The sequence below is a fragment of the Oryctolagus cuniculus genome, chromosome 9, assembly GCF_964237555.1.
Source record: "Oryctolagus cuniculus chromosome 9, mOryCun1.1, whole genome shotgun sequence".
NCBI classification, from domain to species: Eukaryota; Metazoa; Chordata; class Mammalia; order Lagomorpha; family Leporidae; genus Oryctolagus; species Oryctolagus cuniculus.
In genome coordinates this window covers 134,103,353-134,127,369 of record NC_091440.1, presented here as the reverse complement: position 1 = coordinate 134,127,369, position 24,017 = coordinate 134,103,353, and the positions used below count along the sequence as shown (strand labels likewise).

General features: G+C 47.4%; 1 long non-coding RNA gene across 5 annotated transcripts in view; it reads right to left on the bottom strand.

The window, feature by feature from the left end:
• The window catches only part of LOC103348944 (uncharacterized), a 60,456-nt gene extending 41,643 nt beyond the window's left edge, over positions 1-18,813 (bottom strand). Inside the window, exons 1-2 of one of the 5 annotated variants that reach the window (XR_011379087.1) lie at positions 13,654-18,813; positions 9,729-12,527 (exon numbers count right to left, since the gene is read on the bottom strand). This is a non-coding gene — a long non-coding RNA (uncharacterized lncRNA). Of the gene's footprint in view, positions 1-9,728 lie in introns of all 5 variants that reach the window. The other 4 variants (XR_011379090.1, XR_011379089.1, XR_011379086.1 and 1 more) reach the window with 4 other exon arrangements.
• Between the last annotated feature and the right edge of the window lie 5,204 nt (positions 18,814-24,017).

Here is a 24,017-nt window from a genome sequence, read left to right as displayed (position 1 = left end):
ACAATGATCTTGAGCTCAAAGAGAACCAAAACTAAGCATGACTCTGATGACAGTCTTTACACCTTGACACCACCAGTGAACAGGAAAGGATGTGTGTGTCTGTGTGTGTAACGAGCACATGTGTGTACATGTAAGCTGACAACATCACACGGGAGACAGTTATTCCTATTTCAGGTGGTGGCTGTCATGGCAGAAAACCAGCTACAGGAGTCCACAATAAGGAATGGCTTATTACACCTCTTCCACGGTGCCAGGCACTGTGTGTTTCTCAACACCAACATCCCTCTGCCCTCTCAGGTGGTTTCAGCCAGTAGATCTTGCAATCACCTTAAAAACTGGGGGAATGCTGAATATCTCTTTAGAAGAAGAAGAAGAAACCAAAATTAAGAGCACCCGGGGAGGTATGCAGTCAGGACTCAAAACAGCTTTCCTGCGCTGTGGTTAAAGCTTCATCCCCAAAGGATGCACTTGGAAATTTCACCCCGAGGAACCCAGAGCTGACAAAAGCATCAGTGTTTGCCGATGTTCTTGCAAGCAGGACTGGGCGTCTTCACCGGCACCACCCTTTACCTCTCCCAGGAATTCAGCCTCGTCCTGCCATTCGGATTCTGGAAAAATCGCTGATGCTGAACGCGTACCACATGCCGGCACTCTCCCTGGCTCATGAGCAGGTGGGTGCCTCTGTTGCTGCCGCCGGCAGCTCCCCCCTCCTCCCAGGCTCTCTGCTCTGTCAGTTTTTCATCGCTGGAGCTGAGGCTTCGCCTGAGCCCTCCAGGCACGCACCGTCCACTCTCCGGAGATGCTCCTCTGGCAGATGGTGCAAATGGCCTGGCACTTACACTCTGATTCATCGCAGAGAACCGACTGCCAGACTGCTGACTAGCTGGGCGAGAAACAGAGAACGCTGTTGCTGAAAAAGCCATTAGGAGTCACCCTGCCTGTGGTGACTACGGACTCGTCCCTGTGTGACAATGAGTAGTAAGTTATTTAACCAGACGAAATGAGAGCTGTCAGAGGAGTGCCCTGTTTGCAAAGATAGACGCAGGTGGCAGGAATGTGCCCCTCTGGAACAAGAGGCAAACAACAGGAAGGTGAAGCACAATGCATTGAATGCAAAAAATTTTAATATGATTGATTACATGAAAATAGCAAAAGTTCATTCAGACTTTTTTTTTAAACTTTACAGTACTATTCCAAAAACTCTACACAAAATTGTTTCTTAACATTATTATTAATAGTCTGTGAAATTAAAGAACATTTTACAAAAAATACTTTTTTGGTTAATTACTTTGTGCAAAGTGCTTCCTATTTGTTGCCCATTTAGAAAGAACAATTTTGGAAAAGTAAAAGAATCTACCATGCAAATCTTTACAGAAAGACAGAGACAGAGGCAGAGGGAGGGACGTGTCTACAGGTTCCCTTTGTGTAGTTAGAACCTTAGAGTCAGGTCTTCAGTTCCCCTGCATCACCTCTAGTATTTTGCTTGACTCTTACTTGGGGTCATTTTCAGTCCTGCTATTCCCTGCCCTTCCAGTAGGCTCCCGAATGCCTCCTTGTGTAGGCTTAGCCACACTCCATTTCCACCCTAGGCTTATGTTGTCGCCACAGAACTCTGGATTGAGTCCTGATGGCAGAAACCCAAGGGTGTCTTGATTCAGGATTTCCTGTACTGTTACTCAGATGGCCCACTCTACCCCACAGACTCCTAATTTGAGCCCCCTGCCCTCCTGGGGGGATCCCAGCCAGCCACCTACCAGAAGGCTCTAGATCCTGCACCCCACACCCCAGTACCTAGGCTTGTTCCAAGTTTCCCCCAGCTTACTTCACAGACCAGCATTGGTGATGAGATCATCTTAAAAGCCTCAAAAAAAAGGACAAGTTACATAAGCAGGAACAAAGGTAAGGATAATAGCATATTTCTCATCGGAAATAACACAGGTGAGAGAAGAAAGCACACCTACGTCTCTAAAGAGCAGAAGGAAAGAACCCGCCCATTTGGAACTCTCTGAAAATGTCTTTCATTTCACAAAAGTGAAGCAAACACTTTGTCAGATATATGAAAGTTGAAAGAATGCCCACTGCCAACCCACACTGCAAGAAATGTCAAAGGAAGTCCTTTTGGCATGAGGAAAATGATGACAGATAGAAATATGGTGTGTGTGGAGGCATGAGGAGCCCTGGGATGGTGAAAACAAGGCAAAATAGAAACTGGTCTTACTTGTACTCAATTCTTTCCTAAAGGTGAACGGTTAACTAAAAACAACAAGCCACATAAACATGAAATGTCTGACAACAACAGCACAAAGGTTTGCAAGGTATGCATGGCAGTAAACTGTTCTTCAGTAATCACAGAGTGGTCTAACACCAGTTGAGGACAGACCGTGAGAAGTTAGAGGCCTGCACCGTGTGACTCTCGCGTCAGAATCAAAATGTGTTTGGTGCAGCAGTTAGGAGACCCAAGTGGAGCTCCCAGCTCCTGGCTCTGGCCTGGCTGCTTTGGGCACTGAAGGGGTGAATTGGTGGATGGGAAATATCTGTATGTATGCATGTGCGCATGTGTGCACCTGGCTCTCCGTCTTCCAAGCAAATTAATAATTTTAAATGGAATCACATTCTTCAAACTCCAACAAAAAGAAATGAAAAAAATAAAGCTGGGAGGTTATGAAGCAGCAGCTCTCTTACATATACAAGGAGACTTCAAAAAGTTACGGAAAATGGAATTAGAAGATATATTTCTTTTAGGTTGTATAAAACCCTTTGTAACCTTTCACAGAAAATTCTCAAAGGCATCTGCCCAACAACTACCTGTTCGGCCTTTTGACTGACACATTTGTGTAATTCTCCCCATGTTTTCTTCCCCTGCCTCAACATCTCTGAGTCGCAAGTACTCACAAATACATGATTTTCTGGTCCCACATAAATGTTTTACTCTTTGGAGAATTTCTCTCAATTTGTTACTTAGATTGACAACTGTCAAGTCAAAAACAACTGACATGATAAAACAAAGTTATCTATAGCTAATAAGACAGGAAATGAGACAAAATAAAATCTTTAAAATATTTAATTTATTCAAAAGACTGAAAAAGAGAACAAAAGGAACAAAGAATGGGTGTGATGAAGAGCAAGAAGATATATTTAAGCCTAGATGTATCATAATCACACTAAATGTAAATGGTCTGTATACTCCAATTAAATGTGAAAGTGTGAAAGACTGTCAGATTAGATCTAAAAAAAAAAAAAACAAGACTCAAGTTTATGGGCCCATAAGAATTATAGTTTAAATGTAAAGACACAGAAGAGTTAAGAATAAAGCAGTCTACGGGCCGGCACTGCGGCGTAGCAAGTAAGGCCACCACCTGCAGTGCCAGCATCCCATATGGGCGCTGGTTTGAGACCCGGCTGCTCCACTTCTGATCCAGCTCTCCACTGTAGCTTGGGAAAGCAGTGGAGGATGGCCCATGTCCTTGGGCCCCTGTATCCACATAGGAGACCGGGAAGAAGCTCCTGGCTTCTGGCTCCAGATTGGCATAGCTCCGGCAACTGCAGCCAATTGGGGAGTGAACCAGCGGATGGAAGACCTCTCCCTCTCTCTCTCTCTCCCTCTCTCTCTCTCTCTCACCTTCTCTCTCTGTGTAACTCTGACTTACAAGTAAAATAAATAAATCTTTAAAAAAAAGAATAAAGGAGGCTAAAATGTTGACACACATCAAAAGAAAACTGGAGTAGCTACATGAATATCAGACAATGCAGATTTCAGAGCAAAGAATACTACTGGGGATAAAGAAGTTGTTTCATAAAACTCAATGGCTCAATTCATTCAGAGCTGCATAAGCATTTATGCAAAACAGAGTTTCAGCATGAAGCAAAACTGATAAAACTGCAAAAGGAAATAGATTCATTATCAGAGAGATTTCAATATACATCTTCCAATAATTGATAAAAATGAAGATAGAAAATAAGTATTATTATAGAAGACATCACTATCAATAAACATGACATAATTGGCATTACCAGAACACTCCTTCCAATACATACTCTCTCACACACACACACACACACAATCTTCTCAAGTGGACAGGGGCATTTTCCAAGAAAAAACTATACTCTGTGCAATCCCCACGAAAAGGTTTGTAAATGGAGATCTAACAAGCCACCAAATACAAGTTTGTCTTTTTATGTGAAATGGATGCATGATCCTTGGGCCCTTCTAGATGATGGAGTTGTCTCAGGTGTGATTGGACGCTTGTTCACATGACAAACATGGCAGAGAGAAGTGCTGGGTTATGTGGAGTGCTGCCTTCCTTTGTTCATCTTTTGACTCCATGGAATATTACCTGATTCTTATTCAAAGCAGGAAAAAGTGCTTTAATTAACTGAAATAAATCAAGTGGAAGGTAATTGGCAATATATGCTAGTGGTTAAGAACAAGACATTGTGGGATGGTGGTGGGTGGGGGTTTCCTAGGGCAAACTCCATCCAGTTTTACCTTCTTTGATACAGTGACCTTGTGAAAAGAACAAAACAAAAGCACTGGAATGGTCAGGTTCAAATTCTAGCTGTTTGTTATGGACAATGTGCTCTGCTTGTCCCCACCAACTTACTCATCTTTCAAAAGAGCTAAGACACACTACAGAAAGTTGCTGCGAGGGTTAGCGACAACAGGAAAAGTGCTGCATTTATTTATTTATCTATTTATTATTTTATTTATTATTTATTGTGAGGACAGTGTGGTGAAAGAAAGAGAGAAAAGAGGAAGCCGGACTGTTAGAGAAGCACAATACCTCTCTTGACCCAAAGTAGGTACTGTCAGAGACCCTCTACAAGAAAAAAAAGGCAAGAAACAAGACTAGCAACAAAAAAACTTCAAAATTAATATAGGCTTTTTAAAAAACATTTTTATCTATTAATCTGAGATTTCTTTATCTGAGAGAGAGCATTCCTATCCACTGGTTTACTCCCCAAATGCCCACAACCACAGGGCAGAGGCCAACGCTGGGAGCCGATAACTCATTCCAGGTCTTTCATGCAGGTGGCAAGAACCCAGCCACCTCTGCTGTCATTGCTATCTGCCAGCATCTGCATGAGCAGGAAGCTGGAGTCAGGAGCCAAAGCCAGAACCTGAACCCAGGCATTCCAATGGGGGACTAGGCTAGACACCTGCTTCTGAAATGGAAATTTACAATGTCCATTGGAATAACAGGCATCTTAAACCCTACCAAGCGGAACTTCCAGCAAGTGGCATTAAGCATGCAAATTTTAGTGTATTTTTTGTGTGCAAAGAACTAAAGAATTGAGCACCCCTGCAAAGTGTGCCAACCCGACCTGGGAGTCCAGATGCTCACATCCCACCACCTGCCAGACCCTCTGTGAGCAGCAGACCTTGCAACACAGGTTGCCCAGCCATGAATGCTTTAGTCTCACTGCCCGCCTACCGTAGCCTCACACATGCTGCTTCCCCCTGGTGTTCTCTACCTCACTGTGGCTTCCGTGCAGCTGTGACTACTGCGCGAGAACAGCAAGCTCAGGGTCACAGGTTCCTCCCTCATCCCTCATACTTGGGAAGACCTCCAAGTTCTGCCCATGGCCCGTGTCCCTCTCCTCTCTGCGTGATGTCATCTGCTCAGTTCTAGAAGTGACCATCTCTCACTTGAACATGATGACAGCTTCCCAACTGGTCTCCTTCTACCCTACCCTGTCATCTTCCAAGTCACTCAAGGATGTACACAAGTTCTTCTCTAAAACTTCAGGGCAACCAACTCACTATGCTGATTAAACCCTGCTGCACCTACTCCGGTGTCTACAGGACGAGTGCCAGCTCCTTACAGAATGGCACAGAAGTTACCTCCTGATCTGGCTTCTCCTTGACTCTCGGGAGTTCCTCCATTCTACTCTCTCCCTCTCATCTTTATGTTCCAACAGGAATTCATTTCTAACTTCTATAGTACATCTTTCTCTCGTGCCACGGCACACAATTCTTTCTACCTATAATTTCCCTTCCACCTCTTGTTGTCTCTCTAGAGAATTCAACGAAGCCTTCCGTGACACACTCCCTGCACTGCTACCCCACAAAGTTAATTTCTCTGCTGTGTGTTGTTGTGCTATTGCTTCTATTAGGCTGTCCCGTAGGTGTGTGTCTATAGGAAACTCTTCCACACTCACTCGCAACTCCTCAGAGGTAGGGGAGGAGTCTCCTTCACTACCTAATGCAGGCACAGTCAGAGCTGCATCTGTCTTTGCATCCAGTAGGACTGTTCAGTGGTTCTTGATTCTCTCCGTGGTTATACAGCTAATGTTTTGCAGGATCTGGTCTGGAAATGTCTATATGCACTGGTTACAATGCCTCATATAAATCCACTCTGAAATAAAACTCAGCTCAGAACCAGAGACCATGCCAAAGATGAAAGTATTAGGAAGGCAGCCCTGAGTCACACATCAGGGGGGAGCATTGCAGTGCTGAAGCTCATGGCTCAGGACAAGGTCATGCCTGTCTGGCTTGAGACAAGATGGCAGGCCACTGGGGGGTCTGGAACTCGCTGGTGCGTGTGCTTTCGGGACCATAAATCAGTCTTTGGTTCTGCGTCTGGCAGGTGGAGTCCTTCACCGCGACAACAGGCTCTGTTCTGATGAGTTGGATGTTCATGGCACTGAGTCAGCAGCACCAGCTCTTTCGTGTCAGGACTCAGCTAAATGCTAACGACACATCTCACTAACCAACCACAACACCCACATGTCGCGTGGTGACATTCAGCATCAACGCTGGATGCTTCAAACAACGCTCCTTAACTCGCACCAGTCAGTCCGTGGATCTCCATTATTCCACCCTGTGGTTATGTAAGTAACTGATTCTTGTGCTGGTCCTCAGACTAAACGTCTCATACCAACTTTAAACGTCTCTTCTGCACCTGCTCTGCCTTTTAGGTGAAGCTGCCTTCTTTCTCTCACTATTGAATCTAAAGAAGACTAAGTTTTCTATACAAGTTCCCCAAGAAAAGCAGAACTAAACTCTGCTGATGCAGAGCTGTCCTTTGTACAGAACAGAACCAGTCCTCCTGAGTGACACCACACTAAGGACACAAGTTCCCCGTGGGACAGGCCTGACTGCTGTGAATTTTCTCTGAAGGGGAAGTTCCCTATCCACTGAACAATCCAGCCTTTCGCTAAGGAGAAGCCTACGTGCTATGCTGAAACTACATAGGGAGCCACATCTTCTCTAACAGAGTCCAACGTGCAGAGAATTCGGTTCAGTGCGGCTCCCTTGTGATGAGACGAAACTCCAGGATGGAGGGGATGACCCCTAATGGACACTCACCCCTGCTCTCCCAGGAAAATGGAACAGCTTCATTAGCTCAGCCTCCACTGGTGCAGACAGGGGCCGGTGCGGTCCATTCTCTGCCCACTGAGCAAGCCACCTTGCCATTTCTTCTACCACAGCAGAAGCCTTACCTTGAAAATAAAATGCCTGTACCCAGACAGCGGGGTACTATTCAGTACCACAACAAGTGCGCTATCAAGCCATGAAAACACACGGAGGAGCTTTACCTGCACATTACTAAGTGGCAGGAGCCGTCTGTAAAGGTCACTCACTGTATGATTCCACCTACTGGACAGCCTAGGACAGCAAAACTATGGAGACAATGAAGACCATTGATTTCCAGGGTTCGGAGAGGGGGGTGCATGGGTTAGGGCAGAGAGGATATTTAGGACAGTGAAATTGACCTGGATGATCCTCCAATAGCAGACACATGTCATTAAACATTTGTCAAACCACCGGAACGTAGAGATTCAAGAGTGAGCTCTAATGTAAACAACGGATACTGGGTGATAATGAACCCGCAGTGGTTATCCTAACGCATTGATTTCCTGTCTGCTTAGTTAGGCTACAAGGATATAATGATGAACAAGACACAACTCCTAAATCTACAAAACTGAGAGCTGAATGTGGGAGAGTTCCTTGTAGAAAAACGCTGAGGTTCATGAACTGCAACACAGGGCAGTGGGGACAGTGCCCGGGCGGGCGGTGTGCACGTGGTGCTGCACAAGAAGTCTCAGTACGTCTCCAATTTTGCTTTCAACTTAAAATTTTCCTAAAAAAATTTTTTAGAAAAGATTTAGTTGTTGAAAGATACAGTTTGAAAGGCAGAGTTACAGAGAGAGAGAGGAAGAGATATGAGAGAGAGAGAGAGAGAGAGAGAGAGAGACAGACAGACAGACAGAGAGAATCTTTTGTTTGCTGGTTCACTTCCCAAATGGCCACAATGGCTGGAGCTAGGCTAATCCAAAGCCAGGAGTCAGGAGCTTCTTCCAGGTCTGCCACGTGGGTGCAGGGGCCCAAGCACTCAGACCCTTTTCCACTGCTTTCCCAGGCCATTACAGAGAGCTGGATCGGAAGACGAGCAGCTGGGACATGATCCGGTGCCCATATGGGATGCCAGCATCGCAGGCAGAAGTTTAACCTACTACACCATAACACTGGCTCCCAAATAAAACTTTTTCATAAAAAAAATTAAATACCTGATGAAGATGCATCTCTGGGTGCTTTAAAAAGGCTGTCTTTTCTGTTGTATCAGCCCATTCCAACATCTTTCCAATACAGGAGATAAATTTTAGGAATTTCTTCAGATTTCCACTTTTTAATTGCAATAATCTACCTCATACCTGTCCTAGGCCTTTCAAACAGAAGAGCCAAGGCTGACTTAGGAGTCGGTGAGACACATGCATGTTGGATTTACTCTCCTCAGAGGGTGCTAGGTCACCAAAGAGGATAAACACAATAGGATTCACTTTTAATCAGTGTAATGGTTGCTGCCCTAGTGCTGAATGTTTTATTCACAGGATATCAACTGCATGGGAGATAGATCTCAGTGGGTGAGAAATGTGTTGGACCCACATAACAAACTGCCCCCGCCCCGCCGCACCGACCCACCACGCGGCCATGTTACCGGTCACCATGGGTGAGCTTACTCAGAGCACACGTGGTCCTTTCAAGTCAGATGAACGCACAAAGGCCAAGGAGCTGCTCTCCAGCCCCCGCCCCCGCCCCCGCCCCCAGGGCCCCCAGCTTGCTGGTCCTCTGACACTTAATCCTGGCTCACCCTCGGCTGCACCATAAAGCCTTCTTCTAGACTATAAAATTAACCAGAACGTTGAGATACGCTGCTAGTGCAAAAAAATACCAGCCAACCAGATCTGGGTGTAAGCAAATGCAAGCCAACTTCTCAAGATTTTACAAGGCTTTCCAGGGTGCATTTGTTACTGCCTGTCTCTCAACCATCCCATGAAAGACAGTGGAGCACGCTCGTTCTGTTTGTGCGTGCCAGGAAAGATTTCCTAATGATTTTTGCACTTCCTTGGCTTCTGTAGCTCTCCTGTGGGCAGGTATGGTGGAGCACACTTTCCCTCTGGACAGGGGGTCACACGGTTCTCAAGCTGTAAAACCAGGACCTCCCTCACTGGGGGCTCTCCTCAAGTCTGCTGGCCCTCTAAGTTCCCCGCTCCTCATCAGCCCTCCCTGCAGCACACACAGGCAGTTTCTATCACTTCCTGTCTTGTGAAAGCAAATGCAAAACACCCTCCAATGGATTAAACCACCGCAGCCCCTCCCAGCTTTGTTCGCATCACACAGGGGAACACAAGTGATGTTCTGAACCGGGTCCTGGGGCACTGGCTGCCGGCCGAGCGCTTCCACCGTGGCCATGGCTGTCTCCTGCGCTGGTTTCTCTGGCACTAACCTCAGTGCTTGTGAAAGGTAGATGGCGTGCCTGCCTCCCAGCTCTGGCAGCTGGCACCTCGGGAAGCTGCGCCTGTGCTCACGCTGATGCAAGCTTTCGGGGCTGGTGCTGTAGGTGGTCCCACACCTGCTCTCCATCCGAGCACCAGCAGCTGTTATTCTAAGACTGACTGAAGTAGGTCAAAGTATGTGGCCGCATTTCCACGGTGTCATTTATGAGGTAATGATTATGGCCTAAGACCGTGTGAATTGCCATGTACCTGACTGGAGGAATAAAAATTTCATAGCATCATCAAACCACCTTTTTTCATGCAGAAGGTATACACACTCACCAAATCCTCTCACACTTAAATTTAGTCACAAACCCAAAGCCAAAAAAAAGTTAACTGTGCATTGAACACTGAAGCATAGCAATGTCCTTGCTCTGCCTCATATATTCACAGCTTAAACACTCCCGGCACTCACTCCCCTGCCGCTGGCAAGGATCTCCTGTGCCCCAGGCCTCCCACCTGCTGAGGGCGGCCGGCTGTACACAGCAGACACGTGCACAGTGAGGGTGGAGGGACGGCCCTCCAGCACTGAAATGATCCAAGAGAACTCAATACATCAAAATCGGAACCATCCTCATAAACATCTCAAGTTGAAGCCTACGACGGACTCACAGCACCATCATACAGAGGATGAATGACGGGACCCCAAATGGGCAGTAAAAATCTCTCAACACCAGGTTATAAGGAACTAAGCTGGGGGCCGGTGCTGTGGCGCAGTAGGTTAGTCCTCTGCCTGTGGAGCTGGCATCCCATATGAGCACCAGTTCTAGTCCTGGCTGCTCCTCTTTTAGTCCAGCTCTCTGCTGTGGCCTGACAAAGCAGTAGAAGATGGCCCAAGTCCTTGGGCCCCTGCACCCACATGAGGCCAGGAGGAATCTCCTGGCTCCTGGCTTCGAATTGGCGCAGCTCTGACTGTTGCAGCCACTGGGGAGTGAACCAACAGACGGAAGACCTTTCTCTCTGTTTCTCCTCTCACTGTCTGTAACTCTTTCAAATAAATAATAAATAAAATCTTAAAAAAAAGAAACTAAGCTAAATAATATCAACTCCATCATAAACCACCTTATGTTTGCAAGACACGTGTGTGCTAACCAGGTGTGGATAGGGCTAAACTTTCTCATTCTAGGTCCCTGACAAGAAAACTCTAGGAGTCAAAATATGTGTTCCTCCACACTCAGGGATTTTTAACAATTATCATCCTGAAAAATTCTAAGAATATTGCTAAAAATATCAAAGTCTCTGATGGGCTACTAAGCAAATGCCTCCTCCCCATCCACACACTACCAGGTTTTTGCCCCCGGTCATCACAAGGGACAGGTGACAGGTGACATCCTTGTGGACATGCATGCTACAGGGAAGCCAGTGAGGCTCACATACTCAGCTGAACACAACTCCTGTAGGAAGTCCCTGCATTTGAAATTAAAGGCAAAAACTCCTGCTGCAGTGACCCGAGCATCTCCATCCTGCCCAAGCCCAGTGTAACCCTACTAACCTCACTCAGTTCCAAAACACCTTCACACCACACACTTAGGAAATACGACAAACACGTCACATCAGGGCAATCGGCGTGTCCATCCTCTTAAACTTTCAGCGTTTCTTTATGATGAGCACATAAATCCTCCCTTCTGGCTATTTCAAACATACAATGCACCATTGTTGACCATTACACAATGAATGCATGCACTGAACCATCATGCTGCACCCAAAACAGGTAAATAATTCTGTGTCAATCAAAAATTAAAATTTGTCAAACAAATATAATTTGGGATATGCTCATGCTCTTTCAACAAGAACGTCTTGGTGACCAGTGCAACAGTGGTTTTGGTAAAGATACAGGAGAAAGCAGAAGCAGCAAGTGTGAGAGAGAACAATCAGTGGTGACAAGCGCAGGCTTCCAGGGTAGAAAGATTTCTTATTTCTGATGTTGGCTGCAGAGGGAAAGGCTGTTCACTCAGGACGACTTCCTGAGTTGCATGCTGTCAGAGCCTGGTTCAGTCTCCAGGTCCCCGGGGAAGCCTGGCAGCTCTGCCCCATTTGAGAGCTGTCAGGGAGGCCCCAGCTGGGATAATTACTCTTTTCCCATAAGCCTCCCTCCTCATTTCCCATCAAGGAGTAGATTCCAGAGGGAGAGCCCTACCCAACAAGGCCGAGGGAGCCGGGGTTCAGAGCTCAAGTGAGAAGCACTGATCGTGATTGGGAGGAGCAATGCTGACACCAGAGAAGCTGGACGTGTCTCTGCCCTGTGTCCTGTGAGAGCTGTCACACACAAGAAGAGGTCCACTGAGTGGACACAATTTCAGGACAACGGTCGGGGTAAGAAGCAACCATTGCAGAAAGTGCGAACGAGAGAGAACACTTTAAGAATTAGATTCAATGATGCCATACACACTGGGAGTTATTTTATGTCTAACGCTCAGTTTTCATTTGTAATAAAATCATGAGTGCTCTACTGAATGGGGGATTAAATGAGACACTAGGTGCAGAACCTTTAAACAGGGCTTGGCACGGTGTTCCAGCCCTGAGCAGATGGAAGGAGGAACGTCTCCAGGGAGCCTGACTCTGGGCCCAGTGAGCGGCTCACCGGCTCACCTGTCCCCCACCCTATTTTATTTTCTCCATAATGCATCATCCCAGAGAACACGAGGATGCTTGCTTATGCATTGCTTACCCTTTCCAGCAGAACACATGCTCCATGAAGGCAAAGATTTTGTCATTTCTGCTGTTGTTGCTCACTATTTCATGTCCAGCCCCTAAAAGAATTCCTGGCATGTAGTAGCTTCTAAATAAATACTCTCGTGAGTTATTTCAATGAATTGATACCAATAGCCTGGGTGATCTCTAAACTGTCAGTGAACTTGGGTGGCTTGGGTCTGGCTTTTAGTCTAGGGGTTGAGATGACCCCCTCCCACATCGGAGGCCATGGGCTCGGTGCCCGGATCTGGCTCCTGACTCAGGCTCCCACTCGTGCGCAGCCTGAGAGGATCACATGGTGGGATTCCTGAGCCCACAGGTGAGACCTGAGCTGAGGCCCCTGCCCCTGGCTCCAGCCCAGCCCCAGCTGCTGTGTGCATGTGCAGAGTGAGTCAGTGGATGGAATCTCTCTCTCTCTCTCTCTCTGCATTTCTTTCTTTTTTTTTCTAGATTTATTTATTTATTTGAAAGTCAGAGTTATACAGAGAGAGCAGAGATGGAGAGAAAGAGAGGTCTTCCATCCACTGGTTCACTCACCAGTTGGCTGCCATTGCTGGAGCTGTGCCGATCTGGAGCCAGGAGCCAGGAGCTTCTTCCAGGTCTCCCACACAGGTGCAGGGCCCCAAGGACTTGGGCCACCCTCTACTGCTTTCCCAGGCCATATCAGAGAGCTGGATCAGAAGTGGAGCAGCCGGGACTCAAACCGGCGCCCATATGGGATGCTGGCACTGCAGGCGGCGGCCATACTTGCTACACCACAGCACTGGCCCCTGTCTGTGTATTTCAATCTCTGCGTCTTAAATAAGATACATGAAGACATAAAATAAGACACATAATAAGCTCAGGTCTTCTCTAACCGAGAGTAAATCAAGTAACTTGAGGAAGATTCAGCATGATTATTCATAAAAAACGTACTGCATAGGTACGCTGCATTGTAGCACAGAGGTTCAAGACAAACAGCCGAGACCCAGGCCCATATCCCTAGCATGTCATCCCAAGTCTTCACACTGGGCTCCAGTTTTTCTGTATTGCTCATCGTCTAGTGACAATGAATCACTCAGCATTTCCTGGAGACACTGACGGTGAATTCCCCACCGGCGCCTGGGAAGCAGCTCTCAGAGCAGCCTGCCCTGAACCCTGGACATGGGAGCTCCTTGCTCCATCCTGGACAGATTTTACACCTACCTGTGAGAGTGGGAGCTGCCACAGGCAGCTGTTACCACGGACCTCATGCTCTCACAGTCAGAGGCTGGAAATCCATGCTGTGGGTTGGTTCTTTCTGGAAGCTGCGTGGGAGAATCCTTGCTTGTGAATTCCTGGCTGCTTCTGGCAATCTTAGCTGACTTTGCAAATACCAGTCTCTGCCTCGGTCAGGGCAATTGCTTCTCTGTGTGTGCCCTGTGTCTCAGAGGTCCCTCTGCTTTCTCTTACAAGGACGCAAAGATTCAGGTTGCATCCTAAATTCCAGATGATCACGTCCTAGGATCCTTCATCACACCCGCAAAGACCGTATTTCCAAGCAAGTTTACAGGCACAGGTATTGGACATACCTTCTCAATGGACACGGTTCACCACACTGCGGTATCTCGGTCAGAACGGAGAGTGAGTTTGTTCCCATGTATGTCCTCGTCACCAGATGTAGACTCCTTAAGGGCAAGAACCATCTCCCACTCTTTCCTCAGATGGTCCTCACAGCTCACTGTTCTCCCCAGCAGCTGCTAAGTACTCAATCAAAGCATCTGAGGGGAAGGAAGAGAAAAGCGCAGGGAGGGGTGGTTCTAAGCGAATTCTCTCTAGATTTCTCCCATGCATCAACTCTCACTCTTGGACTTCTGAGATTCTTCCACACCTAGGGTCCTTGGCAAGAGCTCCACCAAGAATCCATTGCCAAGTCCTGTTTCTGCACAGAGCTGTGGATCTGAAGGCATTCAGAGGCCACTCAGAGCTGCCAGGAGGCCCAGCTGAACAGCTGGGCTGACCCAGCACCTGATAAACCAGACTTAGGAGCATCAGTCTTGTTGTTAAAAGGTATCAGAGAAATGCTATTTTTTGAAGATTCATTTGTTTGAAAGGAAGAGTTACAGAGATAGAAATAGAGATAGATAGATAGATATATAGATAGAGGAGAGAGAGAGAGAGAGAGAGAGAGAGAGAGAATCTTCCATCCTCTGGTTCACCCCCTAAATGGCCCCAAGGGCAGGAATTGGGCCAACCTGAAGCCAGGAGTTTCTTCCAGGTCACCCACATGGGTGCAGGGGCCCAGGAGCTTGGGTCATCCTTCGTTGCTCTCCTGGGCACATTGGCAAGGGAGTCAGGTGGGAAGTGAAGCAGCCGGGATGTCAACTGGTGTCCAAAATGTCAGCTTTCCCCTATACCACAGCACCAGTCCCCAGGGGAATGCTTCTTATAACCTCCTACCCAACCAGTCCCATCAGCACTTAATTAAGAAGAAAAAGGAAGGAGGAGGAAGAGGATGAGGAAGAGAAGGAGGAAGAGGAAGAAGAAGAGCCCAAGCCGGCTTGCACTCAGTCGCTATTCCCGGATTCTCCCTCTGCCAAGCAGCAGAGACTGAGATGGCGAGAACCTCAGAACTCCCATCCAACTGCTTCCCTACCCTTGGAAACTGAACACAGCTCACCAGACAGAACCTCCGGAGCTCTTGGCCCGAGGCAAAGCACTGACATTTCCAAGGCTCCAGCTGTGTTGCTATCAAGTTCAAAGATAAACTTCACTCTAGTTCTTAGAATAGGCACAATCACCCAATTAATTACTCCAAAAATGTCCCTTTATAACTGTATAACCATTAATTACCCCTATCTTTCCCTCTTAAGCCTGGACTTTCAATCTACCTGTAAAACCAAAAAATATGATATCTTGCTGTTGCAAGATTAAGTTTCCTTTTAGTCCCAGAAAGAAGTCAAAACAAAAAGGAGAGGGAGAGAGGGAGACACCTCCAAGCCATGCATAGTTAAGGATTTGGTTTCAGATGGATGTTAAAAAGCAGAGATAATTAGAAACATCATAGGATGTGTGTACAACACAAGAACTGCATTGCTAACAAAAACCATAACTGACCTAATTTCACTGAATGTTCCAATGAAAATGACAGACATGCAAAGAAAGAAATATAATACAAGCGATGGAGGATCCAGATTTTCTCCCTGAGTTTCAAACACATTCCTCAGGCGGCAGACAACACTGAAATGTTACTGGGGCGGGGCGGGGGCAGGGGGGCAGACCCTCGGATGGCCAGCAAGGGTCTGTCTACACATCTGAAAACCCACATTGCAGCTGCTCGACCCCAACAAGACCACGCGATTTTTGTTTGCACTAAACCTCAGCGTACTCAGTGGAACAAAAAGCTCATTAAAGGCCAACCCATCACAAAAGCCTTCTCTTTCATCAAAAAATAAGCAACGCGATTTATTCTCTCTTTCGATCTAGAACAAAATTAGGTAAATCTCTTCCTTCACCTACACAATTCATATGTCTCGAACTGCACACTGAGGAGCAGCTGCAAAACACAGCCAGCAGCGCCCCAAGCCTTATGTCTGGTTCAGACAGCTTCTGGGGCCTTCCTGCAGCCACTGCTCCGTGCAAACCTTCTACTGCTCCGTGCAAACCTTCTACGGAAAGGGCACATTTTGTGAGTTATCTCAGGTCACCTGGCAGGAGTAAAGCTTAAGCTGCCATTTTATCTCACTGGCTGTGCTTGGAAATCCCTCGCAACACCTCTGCTTTCACGAAGGAGTCAGGCCGTGCTATTTAATCCTGAATATTCTTTCCTGGATCCCAGGAGGCCAATGCGTATGGAGTCTGCCCAATGAAGTGTCACGGACAGCACGATGTCAGCAACAGCCAGGGCTGAGAGTCTGCGGGGGACTCCTGCCCATCACAAACAAGGCCTAGAGCAGCAAGGCCTGGGAAGCCCAACCTCTGTGCCATCTTATCTCTGTCCAGCCTGCTTATCTCCATCTCTGCTTTCATGTAGAGCCCAGCCCTGCGTTCCTGATGCCAGAGCCTTCACAGTGAACAGGGAAGGAGGTCCTGGCCGCAGAGGTGATGAGGTCACAGCTGTTCGTTTATTACAGCGCTGTTGTGTCATAGCAGCTGCGGGTAACGACATCAGCTCCCTGGGAACCTGCTGAGGCACAGGTGAGGACAGGCCAGGCCCTTGGCCAAACGCCCAGCTGGACCAGCACTGACGTCCATCCTCAGGTCCAAGCAGGTGTGGACTGCAAACTGGATCTCCCAGGACTGCTGAGAGTGATGACCATTTCACTGGCAGGCAGTTTTGTTTCTGCTTGAGCGGGGCCTTGTATTTGATTTTCTAGATGTCGCTCTGTAGGCTATTCCCTCTCCAAGGAACATTCACTGAGTATGAGACCGCTCTAGACGCTAGGAAGCACCACGGTGAATGGAAACCCTCCCTTGCCCAGTGTGGTGGGGGAGACTCACAGCCAGGTTCTCGTACTTAAGGGACACAGGGCTCTGCTGTGAGCGAGCCAGGTGGGTCCACATATGTGACCTTCAATGATCCTGGATAATTCTGGGATCCCTGCTCGAAGGGATGAGAATGTCTTAGAGAGACCCATGAGAAATACATGCAGAATGACAAGAGGGAGATGCCGCTGCTTCTGGGGGCACAGGGACTGTGAAGATTAGGGCAGACTGACTCTGCCCCAATCACTGCCTGGGGAGTGATATGTGCCCAGGTCTTAAACCACACTGAGACTCACCGCCTTAAGATGCCACACATCTGGGCCAGCACTGGGGCCCAGAGGGTTGAAACACCACCTGCAATACCAGCTTCCCATGTGGACACCAGTTTGAGTGTTCATTGTTCCACTTCTGATCCAGCTCCCTGCTAATGTGCCTGGGAAAGCAACCTAAAATAGCCCAAGTACATGGGCCCCTGCACCCATGTGGGTAGCCCAGAAGAAGCTCCTGGCTTCTGGCTTCTACCTGGCCCATCTCTGGCTGTTGTGGCCACCTGGGGAATGAACCAGCAGATGGAAGATCTCTGTTTCTCCCTCCCTGTCTGTAACTATGACTTTCAAATAATAAAAAAAAAAGATGGCCACACATAACAGCCAGGAGTTCAGGAAGGGCTCAGTTGGGTGGTTCTTGGCCTGTGTGGAGTCTGTTACAGCTGCTAAGGCTCTAGGATCCTCTTACACCAGGGTCTCCTTCTTGTTTGTCTGGTACCTCGGTGTCTGTAACTCCCCTTCCTTCTCTTCCCAAAGCACCTCAGAATCCTGGGCTTCTCCACGTGGCCTGGGCTTCTCACAAGCATGACAGCCTCAGGACTCCTGGGCCTACGACATGGCAGTCCCCCAGAGCCAGCGTTCCACGGGACAGGAAGTGGACGCTGCCAGCCTCAGTGGACAGGATTTATCACATCCTGTCAGCTGAGTGGTCCCAGAGCTTGCCAGGTCCAGAGTGAGGGGATCCAGACCCCATCCTCACATGAGGCGTAGTGAAGACTGGCAGCCATCTTGACTGTCTCAGATGTGTAGCAGACAGAGAAGTAGGAAGCTCCGGCTGACTCAGAGCACACACCGTGTGGACAGAGGCTGGCAGTGGCCCCGTGTCTCCTTCTGTCCCAGAGTGCAATGCTCACAGATGCATGGTGGCGGGCTGGGGGTGGGGCTGTTACTGGTGTTGGATTTTCAGAATCCTTACTTCACGTTGCACCTGGTAGGACAATGGGGTTATTCATGTCCCTGGACAGAGGGAAACCAGTCTTCTGATTCAGCTTTTCTCATCCTGAGGATGCTGTATCCAGCAGTGAGGGGAAAGTCTAATGGTCAGTGATGACCTCTAAGACAACATTCTCTCAGGCTTCTGTCCTTACAGATGAGACACCTTGACTCCCTGTTGTCCCTGGGTTATCTACAGGGCACTTATCATGTCACAAACCTTTGCATCCTTTGTTCCAGACGGCCCCACTGAGATATAAGCATCCTGTTTGGACTCACGGCTCCCCTGCCCCTGCCCCTGCATCATGCCTGGCCCATGCAGAGCCAGGAGCAGTTTCAACTCTGAAAATGCAATATAGTGTGATTGGTATCCTCAGGAGCTTCTCTTGTTGAGAGGCAGTGCACTGAAGACAAACCTGCACTACATGCTGTGCCAAGCAGAACCAGGGAGACCCCTGTCACCCAGCTGTGTTAAGCACAAGGCTGAGGGAAGGCAGGGCCACCAAGCTGTCCCTAAGCTGGCAGAGGGGCTTATCTGGGGCATTCTTAGGTAATCAGGTGATTTTAGAAAAATTAAACCCACACTCACACAGTGAGGCGTGGTTAAGGTACAAACTGAGATGAGAAAACCATTCTCTGAGCACCCTGGCAGGGAGAGGCCAGCGTTTAAGGGTGGGATGAACGCTGACCACAGAGATGATGGAACTGAACCCCGCTTCCTTTATCCTGCTCAGCTTTTCTTCAAGTGCCCGGCAGGGGATTTGGGGGTCAGGGGCATTGACCCTATCCTCAGCTGCTGAGTCTCTGACCCAAGGCTCCATCACTTAACTACCACATATATGGCCAGTGGATTTCAGACACAGCCTGTGCCCTCCACCAGTAAAGTGCACGTCCCCCCTTCTCATCCCACACACAGATCCCTGCCAGCATGAGACCGTCCCCTGAATCACAGGAGGAGGGAGTCGGTGGGAACAGGGAGGACGCGGAGCCAGGTTCTGCCGCTGTGAGCTGCCCACGGCTCCATGTGCTGGCTTCTTTCCTTTCTATCATCTGTTTCAAAGAACCCTCATAAATAAGCATTAAATGTCAGCATCATCCACTTTTTACCATTTCCATATCATTTAAGAGGAACTCTACTGGACTTCCTTCAACTTCTTACTGGGAGAGTTAAGAACTGAGGACCATGTACACAAATGTCTTCCAGTGTCACAAAGTCAGAGATCTCACCCCATCAAAGCCAGCTGCCCTTCCTGGCCAAGCTCGCATCCATGATGAAGGAGACCTGCATCCCAGCAAGGACACCCTGTCGGCAAGAGTCACAGCCACGCTGTTTCCTTAAAAGTATGGCTCTATCCCTCCTATTTGACTACAGAAGGCCTGAGAACATCTGGAATTTGCCCAAGTTCAAGGCAAAGGAGCCTGCAAAGCAGGCAAACACTTCTAACCCAGTTCCAGGAACAGAGCTAGAGATACCTGGTTCCTAAACAAAGAGCCCAGTGTCTCTTCCAACTGGAGTGAGTGTTCATCGGCTATTCTGAACATAAAAATAAGTTCTTCATACAAATTCACTCTAAGAAAAAAGAACGTCTGTGTGTTGCTCTTCTGGAGACAAATAGGTAATGATGATGTCAATTAAAATCTTGTGAGTGACCACTGACAGATGGACACAAACGGCGCTTTATTAGCACACAAGTGACTTTGCTGAACTGCTATAAAATACAGTCTCTTCCTTAACCAGCAGAAAGGAAATTGGTTTATATAATAGCAATTACATAATTAGGAGGAACTACAATAATGTTTGACTATTTTGCCTTAATAACTGTGTTATGATAGAAACAAAATGCTATTTATATTAGCCTCTCATTGAAGCCAATAAAAATTAGAAGGCAGCTGATTTTATTTAAGGATGTCTATTTATTGCAGACTTCTTTTAGACTTAGCTACCACAAAAATGACTTTTTGGCTATAAATATGGATGGCTGGATAATTTAATACCATACTATCTTAGCCAAATCAAATAAAAACATATGGACTTCTATCTTCCACTCAAGCAGTATTTCTGTAACTGTTTTTCTCCAAGAATTCTTGATATGTTCTGACCAGCTCACCATTGCGCTTTCAGTGAGTATCGCAGTCACACAGAGCGACACGGGGCAGGACACTGAGGGGTCAGTTCTGCAAATAAGTGTCTGGACGAGTCACGAGGGGCTGGGGGACAGCAGGACAACAGGGTGAGGCATGGCTGGGCAGGCACCAGATGGCAGTGCTCAGGCAGGGGGCGGAGGGTTGGAAGCAGAAGCAGAAATTCCCCCATTTATCAGGGCACACAGCTGGATGAAGGCAGCTAAGGGGAAGTCCCAGCTGCTGAGCGCACATGGAAAAGAATTACTTGACAAGCTGCACCTTTCTGCTCGCCACACACGGGCAAGCCCTCATGTGAGGACAACACTCGGGCTATGGCCAAGTTGGACAGGGGCTCTTGGCAAAACAGTGGTTGAGAGGTGGCACCAGGAAGGGATGCACAGCACCCAGAGTCTCCCACCCGGGTGTGCACCTCTGAAATGGGCACATGATGACGTGATGGACGTAGACAAGTGAACTGTGAATAAGGGAGTCCAGAGGAGAAAGTGCTGACACTGCTGAACACAAGGGACGCAAATCCACAGTCACCTGGGTGGAGTTTATAAGTTCCTGTCCAGAGTGCAGGGTTCCTCTTGTTATTTTTTTTCCTTAAGAGACCACTAAAATGCCTAGATCAAACTTAAGATATCTTCTGGTCATTTTCTCCCTTTGTTGAAAATGTATTTTTTCTTAGGTTTCACATTCTTCTTATAGCCTAACAACATTAAAATAAATTTCTAGCTATTCTTCTGTTTTGTGTGGTTTGCAATAAGAACACAAGTGGCCTCAAGACAGGGGGCCCAGTTGTTACCTTTGAATCAGTCAAGGTGGCCAACACAGGAGGGTTTACATGACCATTTCTCATATCCAAATGTCTCATTCCCGAGAAGCAATGCAGTGACTTATCTCACAAAAGAATGACTTTACATGTTATCACTCTGAGACAAGGTGTGGTCATTAGTGCTTCCCTGTGACGGGGTGAGTAATGGACAGTTCTGAGTCCAGCAGCTGCCCGAGGGTGGGAGCTGAGCCTGTGCAGGGCCTGTGCAGCCCTGCACATCTGTGGGAGCTTCAACCCCAGCAGAGCGGCCTTGCCACCTCCACGCCAATGACTGCCAGGCCCGGCTCTGCCACTGGTGCGCACAGCACGCCGCAGCGTGAGGCCTCCATGTCAGCTCTGCCAGCCTTCCTATCGTGCGTGCCATTGCATGCCAAAAGACACAGCCATCAGAAAGCCTCAACTCTCAACAGCAGTGGATGTGAACCAGAACAGGAGTTTCTCAGCACTCTGCTTTCTCTCTAAATAAAAGGCTATTTGAGTTAACCTGAGTTTTCCATTATGCCGCGTGGTCTGCCAATACTGGATTTATGATATATCAAAACTGCTTCTTCAAGGGTAAATATCATTCAGGGAGAGAAAATAACTGCTTTGTTAATAGAATAATGTTATATACTGGCCCATACTTCATTTCATGCTGTCATCACCTGCTAATGTTCAGATGTTAAAACACAGAAAGATGCTGAAATGTTAAATAGTTGGCAAGTGTATATTACCACCTTAAGAGTATTCACTTCTTTCCTTTCCTTTGATGCATTACTTTTGCTTTAATTACTCTGAAATAATATCTGTTCACGGGAAAAAAATATTATAGCTTGGTACTTTGTAGTCAAGTTTAAGCAACACCCCGTTTTGATAATCAGTGACCAAAAAAACACTCTTGTTCTAAAAAGCCACTGAGGTCCCCTAGCATGTAACTCCTACACCATCAGATATCTACAAATCAAAGAAAAAAATCAGAAAAACAAAAGCTTTTGATATAACTTCCTTTCCTTATTGCTGCTAGTCTCTGATGGCAGTGTCAAGAAGCGCACAAACATTTGGCACAGTGGTTGCAATGCTCTTGGCACACTTACATCCCACACCAGAGTGCAGCTTCCTGGCTTCCTGCTCTTGTTCATCCTGGGAGGCAGCACACGTGTGTATGTAATTTCCTGCCACCACCCACTTGGCAGTGCGGGATTGCATTCCTGGCTCCCAGCCCTGGCCTTGCGGGCCTTTGGGGAGTGAACCAGCAGATGGGAGATCATCTCTCTTCCTTTCTCTACCTGTCGCCTCTTGTGTGAGTGTGCATATGTGTCTAAAAATATATAATAAATATTAAAAAAAAAAAAAAAGAAGTCTAGAAAGGACAAAAATGTGAGAGAGGTCCAGAAGAAAACACAAATAATTCACACCAGCTCTTGACTTGGCCCAGGAAAGCCAAGTCAAGGAAGAAAGCAGACTGCGGTCCTCACGCTCATTATAATCCAGTTTTTAAATGCTTTTGGCCCAGAAAAAAAAAAAAAAAAAAAAAAAAAAACTTCCACTAATTGTTTGATTGATGAATGAATCCATGACCTTTTAAACTACAATTTATCACTTAACCATTCTTTTTTCAAAGTAGTCCCTAGCCTAGCATGGGATCTTTCTCGGCTCATCTCCCACCTATGAACCTATTCCTCCTCTCCTCCCTTGCAAAGTCGCCACTGTCTGGCCACGAGGCCCTCTCACCTGCCCGCTCTGTGCTCTCCCCAGAGGCTCTGGACAGTACTCAAGGTGTTGCTTACCTTTCTACACACAGGAGACCCACAAAGAGGTCTCCATCCCAGATCTCTCCCTGGCTGGAGCCAAACATTTCATCGTGCACACTTGACATTTCCACTGGAAGTCTAAAGAATCCATAGTTATGATTTCCCCACCTGGACCAAACAGGGCATTCCCTGCTTCAGTAGTGACACTACCACAGGCCCTTGGTGACTTCCATACCTCCACCTTCACACCCAGTATCTGGAACCCATCATCTGTATCTCCATCTTCTGTAGCCCCACCTGGCCAAAGAGGCCGTCATCTTTCACTCTCACTACTACTGTCTTTACTGTATAGTGTCCATTGCCACACTAAGTATGGCTATTCCCTACAAGTTCAAGGTTATTTTATTCATTCAGTACCTGCAGACATGTACATGGGTGTACATTCAACCATGTACAGCCATGCCTTAGACCAACATCCAATTATCTACATATATGATCCAAACAACAGCACGATTACCCCGAAGGCATGGCCAGTATTCATTACTGTGTGTTCATCTTTCTGTTCTTCCCATTCATCTCACTGTGCAAACTTACCAGTAAATTTTATAGTCCTAAGTCCAAGATCTACAGCTGTCTTCCTGGTATGAGATAACACGTATAAAGCACTGAGGGTGCTCGCTAAGGGTCAAAGCCAAGCTCTGAACACAGACAGTGAAGTATCACGGATTTCACAGCTGTATTTTCACCTGCTCCAAGCTGACCTAAACAATGCCATTCATTGGGCTAATTTGCATGTCACAGTATCTTGGGCTGCAAAACTCCAGGGTATAAGCCCGGCTCCACTGCCTTCTACTTCTGTGGTCTCAAACTACTGGACCTCAGAGGACTTGGGGGAGTTTTAGATGAGACAAATGGAAAGTTGCTGAACATTCTCTGGCCCCCAATGTCACCATCTATAAGTGGAAGTAACTCTACCTACCTCCTATGATGGCCTTAAGGTCATCTTGATCCAGGACAAGTGCTCATCACCGTGACTGGCATCAGGGAGGGTGAAGAGGCACCACTGGTGGGGAAGAAACCAGGACAAAGCGGGATGTATGCCAGGAAGGCCCTGGGCCAGCGAAAGGCAAAAGAGATGTGCAGAAGGCTGCTGGC